This window comes from Taudactylus pleione, unplaced genomic scaffold (genome assembly GCF_031769625.1).
Source record: "Taudactylus pleione unplaced genomic scaffold, aTauple2 ptg000627l, whole genome shotgun sequence".
NCBI lineage: Eukaryota > Metazoa > Chordata > Amphibia > Anura > Myobatrachidae > Taudactylus > Taudactylus pleione.
This window is the reverse complement of record NW_028285029.1, coordinates 504,150-516,297: the sequence shown is the minus strand read 5'-3', so window position 1 is coordinate 516,297 and position 12,148 is coordinate 504,150. Positions and strand designations below refer to the sequence as shown.

The following is a 12,148-nucleotide window of genomic DNA, read 5'->3' as shown; positions in this document are numbered from 1 at the left end:
CAATAAACTATTTCTTTTGAAAAAGTGGCAGTGATTACTCAATTGGGGTAACTTGCACCAAGTCGTTGTTTGCAGTTTATTTACTGTATCAAAGTGAAATTAGATAAGACAACAATTCCATTACCTTGTGCATGTGTTTATGATTTTTTATATAACTCTCCTTGTGGTCTCTGGATGTATATAATTGCATTTCATGCAGAGAGTGTGCAATAGCATAGACAGCTTTGTATATTTGGTAAGTGGTTCCGAAGCTTTGTGTGTAGTAAAAAAGTTTGCCAAGGTTATGTAATTGCACACTGTCATTACATTTGTGAAGGTTAATGCCATACTGAAATGTAATGATTCGGTTCAGTAAAGGATCTGAGGTCTCACAGTCCATGTGAGCTGCCAGAATATGCTCCAGTAAAATGTCATTTGGGCGACTGGTAGGGCTAATCTCTTCTAAGAATCTCTTCAATTGGGGGATCCTTTTAGTGGTGGGTGAAAAGGCAAAACCTCCATGCAAAAATGCTTTAACTTTAGCAGTTAAAATCGTATGAACATTTACACTTGCTGGCAAGATGAAAGTCCTCTCCTGGCCACTCGATACAGACACCATGGACAGTAGTGACTCTCTTTAGCTCCTGACCCTGCATGTCTCCATCATCGTCATCAGAGGTAATTACACCAATCCACGTCCAGTCGAAATGTCTGAGTAACTTAACAATCGCCAGGTACTGGGTGTGGTCACTGGGAAGTGTTTGGAAAAATGATGGATACATTTTCTTGTTGGTTAGAACAGGATCTGTTGCACCATAACTGATCTAAATAATATAATAAGGTAAGTTAAACAGCATAAATGTATTTCACCAGCATATATAACTGTAAAATCAACATTATAAGAAGTGTATTAGTTGTGTGAGACAACAGCTGGTGAGATTGTGTGAGGTCATTATAAGTCTTATTTTAGCCGATGCATTCAAAAGGAGGAACAAGAAACAACCTAGAGGGAAAACCAAGAGCTACATCTGTTATTTTGAGTAACATATTTTATGATAGATTCATATTTCTGAAGAGTACATAGATGTGCCAGTTATCATCATCAACTTCTACCCTTGCCCATGATGTTGAATGGTATCCACAGCCCAGGGATGTCTTACAAGGTCCCAGCACTTCTCAGTCTCTGGGATGAGGAAGCAAACAGTTTTTGCACTGCTCCCATAGAGATGACAGCCCCAAGACCGACCAGATTGATGCTGGTTCACAGTATGACAGAGGGACCACACATTGGTGCTGCATGCTCATTGTCTCCCTCTTTTAGTATGGACCAAAATAGTCTTTAGAGGTTTGGTGTTTTTTTAAATTGGTTTTAGGTGAGTCATGAATAGTATGTTTATTTTCTAACAATAAAATATTTGAAAGTCATCATCATCGACATTTAAACTTGCACCAGGATTATGGCCATGGTACCACATGTGCACCTGATTTATCCCTACATAAGCAAAAGGCCACAGGTAAGAGTTGCCAGAAACTCTCAATTCCGTTTTCCTGCTATAAATGAAAAATATATTTTGGGCAAGAGGGATAATAGAGTATTAGGAAATTGTACAACTTTAAAACATAGTTATTTTTATATCCATTGTATATAATATTCACACTGCGAGAACTGGCACAGGAGATGGTATTGTAAGCTGGTACTTAGATGGTGTACTTGGATGACGTACTAAGTACACACACTGTGGATTCAGATGTAGAACTAGCACAGGATATTGGTATTGTGGGCTGGTACTTGGATGATGTACTAAGTACACACACTGTGTTTTCAGATGCAGAACAAGAACAGGAGATGACTCTAGGAGATTGTACTCAGAAGACGTTCTGAGTACTATGAATTCCTAATAACCTTTATACCCAAAATGTCACTGTTTAGCGTAGTGTACGCATATGAAATAATCGCTTTCCAGACTTTGAGTGTAGTTCCAAAGAACAAAAGTTATTATTCACATAAAATGCATTTAGTTACACCCTGTGATCTAAATACAATTAGCGCAAAAGATGATACATTAACAAGGTACAAAACCAATACTTACGCATGTGCACTGGCCCAGTATGCAGTATTTCAATCCTGAATCTGCGGTCACCATCACCCAAGGATATGGAGGAAATGACTGCCTACTGCCTCAGCTCACAAGCCTATATTCGGTACAGGTTTCAGAGACAACAAAGGCACAGAATAACAGATGCTCATTGGTTCTGGCTTCAGTTCACTCCATTCATTGGTTAGTTCATATGGTGTCATCTGCTTTCCAACTGCTTCTTTGTGTAGGTTTCCCTCTGGAGAACTAATAAAGAAACACTACATACAGAGATACATTGTAACCTATAATTCATATCTTGCAAATGCCTGCTGCGATCTCCTTGCCGATAGAACTGAAAATCTGCAAATAAACAGTGGTTTAGAATAGCACCAAACACGGTCTGCTTATCATGTACTAAATCTTAGATACCAAATATATGTATTTCACAATAGACTTGATAATGTATAAAACCTCTAATATTAACCTTAATGCTTAGGGAACCTTTTTATAATGTGAGTGTAAGATAATTGCATAAATTCGCTAGTATGCGTAGTGTGTATATGTGGGTGTGTGCATGCAACGGTGCATGCATATAGTTACACATATGAGATGTGTAACCATGTAAGTCTAAGTGTGTGTGCTATGTAATTCAGTGAATTTGTGATGGATTTAATATATATATATATATATATCCCTTGCTTTATCTATTTACTGGCATTATTTTAATATTTAGACATTGCTTGACCCAAATTCTAAGTTGTTGAAGAGCAGGTTTATCTCTAAGTAGGGGGAGACCTCCAGCTATGCCGTTGCCACTCTGTCTGGTAGCAGGCCCCTCTCCATTTAATTAGAGTATAGGTGTCAGTTCCTATGCACCAAAACAATACCAAACAAAAAGGTATTTAATTGCTAACGACCTGCAGGCCCTGATAATGGTTCTTAACCTTGCATTCAGACTGTGCTACAGTTTTTAATTGTCACAGGCATACTGTATTAGCATGCGGAGTCTCTCAAAACATATGCAAACACCCACAGACATACACACCAAACCATTTTTCCACACTAAACCTTGTATTTGTGTGCATCGGAAATGTGCTGACACAGAGCAGCGTCCAAACAATTCGTCATCAGACCATAGACGACTAAATCATTCCGATAATAATTGCAAGCGATCATATCCAATTATCCGACTTCGACAGTACATACACAGAGGATACCATTAGGAACAAGTCACTAGAAGGAACAGAGCTTGGAACCTGGAACACAGCAAACAGCAAAGTTACACTGGAAGTAACAACGTTGTACAGGCAACTTCCTGTTGTCCAGAGCTCGGTTATTTACCCTAAGGTAGCAGCCCATTGGAGGATACTGTCAGCTGACAGCAACCAATGCTATCATTGGGTAAAGGGTTAGTCAGGTGATATAGGCTGTCATGGCTGCATCCATGATGGTAACTGCAGGAACCACATCATGGAGCGAGCACATGGATGTCCTAGCAGATCCCAGTTATAATCCTCAACACGTCACTCGTCACCGCACCTGTTGTCTGACCGCTCGAAAGATCAGGGGATGCTCGCAATGAAGTGAGTAACGGGTGATCCTAGGCTGCAACCTGACACAGGCCCTATGTCATTATAGTGGAGAGGGAGTGTAAATTCTAAAGTGGCCTAAAGTGAAAAAAATATAAGGGTTTTGCCCAGGAGTAGCCTTTGTCTAGCATAATGAATTAATAACAATATACCTGCACCATTCCTGTTCTACTGTATATAAGACAGGATTTTGGTGAGACTTGAAATGTGGGGTGCCTCTGATCAAAAAGGGTTATTCTGCAGCCTGGTCACACCCAGAATAATGAAAAATAAATGGCAGCCCCCAACACTGAATAGTGGGCTCTTCCTATGGTCTTCATGAGGAGATTATTAGAGAGTCAAAAATGTGCATGATAACCGTTGCAGCTGCCGAGATGCATTGAGTCCTGAAATATGGGGTGTTCTCTATTCAAAGTAAATAGACACTGGGATGGCAAGAGCTACAGTATTGTTTGTAGAACAAAGGTCCATGAAATAACAGGGAGACTCTTTTAGAATTTGACACCAATCTCCAGCACTAGAAATCTCAGGAGCACTACTTCGCCAATGAAAAGGTCCTCTAGACCTCATGCCTAGTGAATTCTAATGCTTGCACTTATTGTTCAAGCTAGTTACCTTTTTGGTGGAACCCACAATGTGAAGTCCTCCCAATGATAATGACCAGTTTTCTGGGTGCTCAGAGCCGGGCTGATTGCTTGTAGTAGAAAAGATATCCCCTTCATTATCCACAGCCAATCTCTCACTGCTAGAACCAGTCTCTCTCTAGCTTCTCTGGTGTATGTGAAAGGAGAAACAAGCAGGTCCCCAAGAGTTGGCAGTAATTTGATGCCCCTGGGGTACCTGTGTTATGCATATAAGGGTTAACAGAATCTCAAATTCACAATCCAGCAGCCCCTGTAATCACCAATCTGGGATAGCTACCATGATTTTGGGGCAATACACAGCCTGGAGTCAATTTAGTGCAGGGCAGATTTCCTTCAGTCTACTCATTTCAACCAATTTTATAATATGTAGTGGCAATCAGAGACCTAGACCCCTTTGACACTGGCCAAATAACCCAGGTTATTGCTGTGTCAACCCGGGAAGTGGATTAGTGTAAAAGGGTCCCCAAAAAATACCCCAGTACAGTGACGCAGCAATCCAATTTGTGTAGTGAGCAGGATTGGACACAGGAAGGAATTGGTTTATGGGGCAATATAAATTGGTAACCAGGGTCGTCTGACCTGGATCCTTTTTACAACATAGTATATCTGTCTTACTAGCGCTTGGAGATGATGTCAACTCCAGATGATGGCATGTGCAGTGTAAACGGATAGTCTATATCACCTTTATTGTCGTATAGGATGTTCAGAGCTTATTTAGGGTTTAAAAATGTTAATTCACATAAAGTACTTTTAATCCAAAGTGTCACTTTTGCTGTTTTAGTCAAAGCCATATATTCTTCTTCTGTTGAAGATAATGCTAACTGGTTGTTTTTTACTTGCAAATTCTTCTAAGTATCCAGTATAAGAATGTCTGATGTCTTCATCTGCTCCCCTAAGACCATTTAAAGTTTTAAATTTTTAACACTTTATTTACTTTTACACACACTGAAGCACTGCACAGATCACACTGATCTGCACAGGCTTCTGCAAAAATGTAATTGAGGTTACAAAAAATATAGGAACAAAAACAGGCCCAAATTATGTGATTATAGCTGTTTTTATCTATTTAAAAAAAAAATACAGATCCAAACACGTAAGGGTGGGTTTGGCAAAACCGAAACCAAAACACAACGATGAATTAGAACCACAACCAAAGCATGGGGTTGGTGCACATCTCTACTTTTGAATTGTTTTCTGGTGGGTTGTCTATTTACAATAGTCCAAGTAAAATTTTTATCTAAATATGCCATTTCCTTATCTACAGCAGACTATCATTCACACAACTCATTACTCAATTTTGCTTCTTCTAAACTTTGCGGCTCTAAGAATGCAATATTGGCAACTTCTTCACTATGTCTCTTTGGGTGTTTCCCTTTGTTATGTCTTGTTAAAGTCCTTGTTTTTCTGCTGGCTTTCATGATTTAAAGTATCTTGCTTAGAGGTATTGGTTCTCACAGGTAGTTCAAGCATTAGACATTTCTAAGGCACTTCACATTTTGACTCATGAAATATGACATCTTGGGAGTTAACAAGTTTTTTGTTAGAAATATCCCAAAGTCTAAATCCCTTGCTCCAAGACAATATCCAAGAAAAATACAGGCTTGTGATTTGTAGTTCAACTTGTGTCTTATTTCTTTATAAATATGTACGTTAGCTTTGCAATTAAATACTCTTGGGTGATTTATATCAGGATTCTTATGGTCTATGCTTCAATCTTTGTTTTCCCTTTCACTGCGTGGGTGGATTATTCTTAAGATAAATCGCTGTTTGAACTGTCTCAGTCAAAAATTTATTTGCAAGACTACCATCGTTCAGCATTGGCCGGGTTCTTTCCACCATAGTTTGATTTACACGGTCACTTACACCATTATTTTCTTCCATATTTGACATGGTTAGCTGATGCTTGATCCCATATTTTCTCATGACGTCTGAAAAACTTTTGTTATGGTACTCTGTTTCATTGCCAGATATTAAGAACATTAGTTTGTAACCCATTTGAGTTTCTACTAAATTCTTGTATTCTCAGTTTTGTGTATAACTTCATGTTTTGCTCTTGGGAAGCACACATGGGTCATCCTTGTAATATCATCTATTAATGTCATTAAATACCTAAATCCACTAAACGATTCATGTTCCAAAGGACCACATTCAACCATGTGTGTCAAAGATAGTGGTACCTCAGCTCTAGTTGCTGATATCGGGAAGGGGCATTGGGTTTGCTTACCCTTGATGCAACTGTTACTGGATGACCACGATTACTTATATATATGGCATTCCTGTCATGATCCCTTCTTAAAGTTTTTGTACAATCTCATACCCTAAATGTCCTAACTGCCTATGCCAAAGTTCTATAGTTTAAATAGAGTCACCAGCAGTCCATGCATAACACTGTTCAGTATCTAAGACATAGAGTTGCTGGTATCGGGTAGCAGTGGCTATTATTGTCCCTTTCTTATTGCGCACAGTACACTTGACTTCTGTGAATTTGATTTTGTAGGTTTTCTTCTCAAGGATATTGATGGTGTTTGAATTAGTTCCAAGGTCGGGTATAAATATACAAAATACACTATCTGTGATTACAGTTTTATCTGTGATTTTTAGGTTCACTGTAATTGTCCCAACTTTAGATGATGTGAGGACTTGGGGGTGTATTTACTAAAGTTTGGGTTTTTAAAAGTAGAGATGTTGCCCATAGCAACCAATCAGATTCTAGTTATTTATCTTCTAGAAGGAGCTAGATAAATGTTAAGTATAATCTGATTGGTTACTATGGGCATGAGTACCTAGAAAACCCCCCTGCCAGTTGCTCCATCTACCTGCACACCCCCTCCAGCTGCCACAGGGAGGCTCCATTTGCCGAGCACCTGCTGAGATTTTGTTACCAGCGGGCACCTGGCTCCTTCCTCGCAGTATCAGCCAAAGGCTGGAGCTCACTTCTGAGCTCTGGCTTCCAGCTCCCACAGAAAGCACTAAGGAAGCGATATAATGATGTATCTCCCATAGATCCGAGGAGGAGTAGGACCGAATGGCAGTGGACGCAGGATTTGGGCTTAAGGTAAGTATTGTGATTGTATTTTTAATTGTATTTTTTTATAGAGGCACTACCACTGGGGACATTACTACTGGGAGCACTACTATAGGGGGCACTACTAATGATGGGATTACTAATGGGTGTATTACTTCAGGGGGTACTACAATAAGGGGCATTACCACTGGGGGCATTACTAAAGGGTTCATAACTACTGGGGGCACTACTATATGGAGCATTACCACTGGGGGCATTACTATTGGGGCACTACTACAGGGGGCGTTTGCACTGGGGGCATTACTACAGTGGACATTACCTCAGGTGGCACTGCTCCTGGGAGCATGACTACTACTGGGCTCATTAATAATGTGGGCACTACTAATGGGTTCATTACCAATGGTGGCACTACTAATTGGGGCATTACCACTGGGGCAATACTAATGGTTACACTACTACTGGGTCCATTACTATTGGGGGCACTACTAGCATATTAGGAAGATGTTCCAAGAATATCGTCCATAGGTATGTGCTCCTGGAATTGTAGCAGCTTTGTCCATACAAATTCAATACTTAATACAGTGGTATTTGACTCTAATGCCACTACCAGAAAATCAAATCCTGGAATCAGGTTCTGCAACATAGACATGACGACCTCTTCATTATCTACTTGGACTCCAACTGACTCCAATTGCTGGGTGATAAACAACATCTTATCAATGTATACATTCATGTCCTCAGACTCATTTAATTTATGTGCATCTAAATAGTAAAACTGGGAGCAACAAAACAACACTGCTAGATTACACTGATCAATATGATGTGCGACATTTGTACATCTGTGTGCAACTGAGTCTGAATTTGAGTAAAAAGGGCTCCGATGCAGGGACTGCAGATTTTCTCATGCAAAGTTCCATTATGCTTAATCTTCATCTATGTATGTGTGTAAAACCAGTTTCTGTGCAGTTAATGTCACAGCCCAGTGTCTCTAGTACACAGAGTGGCTTTTTGCAAAAAAGCAAAATGTATAGAAAAGTATGGTATATTACTTAGACATCACTGTTGTTCCGGGAGTCTCGCACTGTATGGTGTATAGACACTAGCTGTATGAGGACACATAATTCATGATTAGAAAAAAATATGGTAAATATATATTGCCTGTGTGTATCCATAAAGGTTTAATATCTCTGCTATGTGTAATGATCTCTCTGAAGAAAAGTCTCCAATAAAAGCAGCCAGTTTGTCATGATCTAGACAGGAAAAGTTAGGAACTGTGGGCCTGATTCAGACCCACTCGCAAGCGGCGGTCCGCTCGCAAGTGGGTCGATGTTGTGCACTGCGCATGCGCACGACGGTGGGAGCTCCGTCGTGCGCATGCGCCAGACGCGACAGCGAAGGACTTTCCTTCGTTCGTTGTGTCTGATCAAATGGGGCATGCTGTCAATGTTGATTGACAGCATGCCCCCTTTGGTGGGCATGCCGGGGGCATGCCTCCCTGACGGGGGCGTTCCCAAGGGAACGCCTACCGTCAGAAGCCGGCCCACTGACATCACTAGTGATGTCAGTGGGAGTGATTTTGGCTCTGATAGAGCCAAAATCACTCCGGGCCTTGCGGTTGAAAAACTCAACCGCAGGCTCCGGCTCGCAGTGGCGATGGTCGCGATGGTCAAGACCATCGCGGCCATCAAACTGCACGCTCGTATAGGCTGTGGGTGGTGACCCACAGCTATACGAGCGTCCAGGAGGAAGCTCCATAATTATGGAGGGCGGCCCGCATTCAGAGCGTGCGCTCTGCTCAGAGCGTACGGCTCTGAATGAGGGCCTGTGTTCCCGGGACCAGATATGATCTGTATAGTACTCGCTATAGCCCTAATCACATCGTTACAGGAATCAGTCACATGGTATCCGAGAGTGATGTTGGGTAACAGATCAGGATTCTGGTTTATCTCATCAATAGCATAAATGAAGGACAGGACATGTCTGTAGTAACGAGGTATAGGCCTGTAAGGAAGGGAAACACAAAACAGACATTTTAAGGATGAAATAGAGCTAACAAATAAGCAACATTTGGACATACCGCAGTGCAAACACAGTAACTGGTTTTGGAAATGTTCAGCAGATACAATTTTTATTTACAATTGTTTATCAAAGTTATAGCGATATTACTTCTACATATGTTATATGATTGCAAAAAATAATATATGCTATATAGTAACTGTTCCCAAACAGTCCCTGAATGTCAATCAATTTGCAAAGAAATCCAAACTGCGAGCGGCATCACTAAGGCACCCTGGCGCCTGCATATTGCAAGCGTGACCCATGGGCAGTTGGCCAATAATTGCTCAAGGCTAGGAAATTGTAACTACCTCTATTTGCAGACGTTATTTCTAATATTATTATCTAATCTTAAAAAAATCCTGTTTTGTTCATTTAATAACTAATATGACAATAATCTCATTGTTACTAAGCCATTGCAAAGTTAAAAAATAAACTTAACTACCAAATAACTTTGTAGCGATTGATTCAGTATTTCTAATGTGTACCTCCCTGTTCCAGAGCCAGCCATGTATGCATAATACAATAGTGAGCAGAGCTTCTTTATGGGGACCATAACCTATTAACTTAAGGCTGCTGGACTGTGTACTGGTCCCAATACCTATAGGAAGAGTAGCCTACCAATGTGGAGTGCAATGAATTGATGCTAGATATATTTATTATCCAAAGAAATTGCCAACCAGGATGAAAAACTCTTGGCCAGAGTATATGTGAAGTTAGATGTGTGTTGTGATGTCTTGGGGTTAATTAGCTTGGTAGATAGTGGTTTGGTGCAGTGTTTAGGTGCTTTAATGAGAGTCCACACACAGCTTTCAGGTAAAACAATGGAATGGTGCTTTACTTTCAACACAGACAGGAAACAAAATAACAAAACACCTAGCCCAATCAGGGCAACTAGCTCACTTCTTGAGCCCTCGCTATGTAAGGTGCAGCTAGTCTGCAAATAAAAGTCCAAAAGCAGCTTAATTCTGCGTACTGCAGGTTAACCCAGGCTCCAGCCTGGTCTTTAGTTGGCTGGCTGCCACAGCCTCACAGTCTGTCTTGGTGGCTTTCCCTGTATCCTCCAGGTACAGGCCCTGGCTTCCTCAGCCTGCAGCTTCACTGTCACAGTCACAGTCTGAGAGTTTTGTGGTCTCCCCCTTGCCTCCTGCAAGGTTCAGACACAGGCCTTCTGGCCTCCCAATGGCTCGCTCAGCTTCACTGGGCTCTCTGACTGGTTTGCCTCATCAGCCCTCACCTGAGCTCTATCCACAAGGCAGCCACAGGTGTATCACCACTAAGTATTTCAAGCCTGTGTGGGAGGATCTCTCCAATCCCACACAAAATCTGCTGCTCACCAACGCCATCTCTGGTGATACTGCCACAGTGTGAGCTGTTGTTTTGGTGCTGGTTATTGAACCTGGTAGAGCAACAAGAAGCATAAGACATACTGTAAGGTATAACAGGTATAACAGCAGTGAAAAGCCAGGAGCTTATGGGTATTGCTGGGTATTGTAGTGTGTTGGGTGTCTGGGTGGTAAAAGCACTGGCGGATGTTAGCACTTTGCCCCCCTCACTATAGTGGAGGTGGTGTGTTATACAGTACCTACAGCAGCTTTACAGGCTCTGCACACAACAAATAGATGGAGAGTCTCAGGGTTGCATCTGTCCATGGGGAACACTGGGGAGAAAGAAGCGTGGCACATGCGCGGTATCTCATGTTAGAGGTCGGACCTCTTGCTGAGCTCCAGCAGGTCCTAGCTACCACCGACTCTATTACTTATCTGCAGCATGGATGGAAGCAGTGCCAGATCGCTCCTCATCCATTAGGAGTAGATATTAAAGGCCCCATTTAACAACAAATATTATTACCAGCTGCATATTTTGTTTCGTATTGCAGTGCTACTAGTGCATATGCCACTGGTGTATAAGGTTACTTACCCCTCCGGCGAGGTCCAGTGATGTCACACTCTTAGGCAGCATTCTCCTTTCTGGTGCTGGCAGCCTACCACTGCCAGTATCAGGCTGTTGTTTCATGCGAATGTGCAACAGCCATGAAACTTTCAACAGGCGAGGACTCGGCAGTGCCTGAAAGGCTACACTGTAGCTGGAGAGGCTGTTGCTGGGTCCTCGTTGCCAGCAATGGCGGCCCTATCGCTCTTGCCATCTATAAGTGGTGTAAGCAATACAGTGATTAACAGAATAAATCTTAGTTTATTGGGTAGTCAGGGTGCATAACAAGGATGAAATAACCACTTGCAGGCTGTCCAGTGCCAGTATAAACTTTTCTGTTTTAATTTTCAAAATACTATTCCTGTCAGTAAGTTTACAAAATAGGGATGTTGATATATATGGTTATTATGAATAACAAGCTTAACGTCAAGATAATTGATGGAATGCTGGTCAATGAGGTACGTCATTTTAAGAGGAGAACATGAATTTTTGTGAGTCTCAATCAAAGTAGTCAACATATCAAGAGAGCCAGTCCAAAGTAGAAATAAATCGATGTACCATAGGTACAGAAGGATGTTTGTGCTAATGGAGTCTTGTTCGAAGAATAAATCTTGCTCAACTACATGCATATAGCTGTACGTGATTGATGGTGCTACAATCGACCCCATAGCGTAACCTTCCATTTGCAAATAATAAGAACCATTCTATGGTCTAGTGCATTTAGTGGTATCCTCTCTAACTCATTTCTTCCACTGGTGATTTCTTCAGAGGGGCGTGTTTGAAGTGAAACCAACTATTTTTCTTCAAACAGCCAGATGCGGCTTTTTTGAATATGCAAATCAGTTG

General features: G+C 41.3%; 1 pseudogene; it reads right to left on the bottom strand.

Moving 5' to 3' along the window:
- LOC148479247 (vomeronasal type-2 receptor 26-like) overlaps positions 1-11,176 on the bottom strand; it is a 28,103-nt pseudogene extending 16,927 nt beyond the window's left edge.
- Positions 11,177-12,148: the final 972 nt, after the last annotated feature.